Source organism: Tupaia chinensis, unplaced genomic scaffold, assembly GCF_000334495.1.
Source record: "Tupaia chinensis unplaced genomic scaffold, TupChi_1.0 Scaffold138725_1, whole genome shotgun sequence".
Classification (NCBI taxonomy): domain Eukaryota; kingdom Metazoa; phylum Chordata; class Mammalia; order Scandentia; family Tupaiidae; genus Tupaia; species Tupaia belangeri.
Genome location: NW_006198617.1, coordinates 547,972 through 549,783, shown reverse-complemented (window position 1 = coordinate 549,783; position 1,812 = coordinate 547,972). Strand labels below are relative to the sequence as shown.

At 42.2% G+C, this 1,812-nt stretch overlaps 1 protein-coding gene across 2 annotated transcripts in view; it reads left to right on the top strand.

Annotated features, from left to right (window-relative positions):
- Positions 1–1,812, top strand: part of DHRS7B (dehydrogenase/reductase 7B) — a 74,462-nt gene that overhangs the window by 52,070 nt on the left and 20,580 nt on the right. The gene's annotated exons all lie outside the window — the stretch shown is intronic.

Sequence of the window (1,812 nt, the reverse complement as noted above, 5' to 3'; positions counted from 1 at the left end):
CGAGGAATCACACCCCTGGGGGGATGGCCACGCCGCAATCCCTTCTCCATTCTCCTCTTGGGATCTTGAGCACGCATGTACACGCGCCCGTCGTGAGTTTAAGCCACCGGGTCCAGGACTCAAACCCCGGTCGACTACGTGAGAGTCCAGCGACATAGCCATTACGCTAACTGCTGGTCCCTCCAACGAAATTCTATATCCACTAAACAGTAGCTCCCTTTCACCCCTCGAAACCTGTCTTCTACTCCCTGACTCTGAGTCTGACCACTCTAGATACCTCATAGAAGGGGGAATCATACAGTATTTGCCCTCTGTGACTGACTTATTTCTCTGAGCATCATGTCCTCAAGGTTCATCCATATTGTACCAAATATTAGAATTTCTTTCATTTTTAAAGTTGAATAATACTTTTTTTTTTTTCAGTTTGTTGTAGGGCATGTGCACTCAGAGAAAGAGAGACACAGAGTGGGATAGTGACAAATCACCTCCCATCAACAAGGGGGATGGCCATGCCACACTCCCTTCTACTTTATTCTCCTCTCAGGATTTTGGGTATGCATGCACACATGCCCATCATGTTTTTTAAGCCGCCAAGTCTGAGACTCGAACCTCACAGTTGGCCATGTGGAATCTAGCCATCCTAACCATCATGCCTCTGGCTGGCCCTCCCCTTCATGTATCTACTACATATTGTTTACCCACTCATCTGTTGGTGGATGGGTCTTTTTGAGGCCCAGCTTTGAGTTCTCTGGACATGTATCAAGGAGTGGTTGCATGATATTGTAATTCAGTGTTTAGCCTTTTGGGGAAGTCCCAAACCTTTCCATAGTAGCTATACCATTGTATATCCCTCCGGCAGTTCACAGCGTTCTAGTTTATCCACGTTCTCCCATCACTTGCTATTTCCTGGATTCGTTTTTAATCATATCCATTCTAGGAGCTATTAAGTAAATATCTCCGTATTGTTTTAATTTGCATTTCCTTAATTACCAATGATATTGAATATCATTATCTTTTTGATCAGTTTATTTCTTATTGTTGAGTTTAGGAATTTTTTAATATTCTGGATATTAATCCCTTATTAGATATACAAGTTATAAATATTTTCTCCCATTCACATGCGCTTGCCAGAAAGATAGAGACAGACAGAGAGACAGAAAGTGAGAAATCACCCCCCAGGGGGGATGGGCATGCCACAATCCCTTCTCTTCCATTCTCCTCTTGGGATCTTGGGCACGCACGCACATGCGCCCAGCGTGAGTTTTAGCCACCGGGTCAAGGACGTGAACCGCGGTCGACTACGTGGGAGTCCAGCGACATAGCCATTACGCTAACTGCTGGTCCCCTTAAATTTATTTATTTACATTCATTCACTGTACATCATTACAGCATACAAAATGAGATTTTCCATCCAGAGCACCCTGTATATTTTCTCGATCAAGTATATCAACAAACATGTTAGTATCAACAAATAATTTTCCATTTCTTGTTTTTTGTATGTTTTGCTTTCTCCCCCCTCCTTGATTCTCTATCTCTTACCCTCTGCCATCTCCCACCCTCCTCCCACACTGTCTCTGGTATCTATGTTTACTTTCTATACTGTTTCCCCCCACATTTTATTGAATTACTAAAGACCTTAATTAATCTAAATATTTTCATAGCAAACACAGCTGATATATACATGACCACAAGTCTAACTTTAGGCATCCTCTAAAGTAGCACCTAGCTGGGGCTACATATCATACTGCAGTCATCGAATAGATATTTTTTTCCTGAAACTTTTTTTTGTAACTTAATTTACATTCTTTCCCT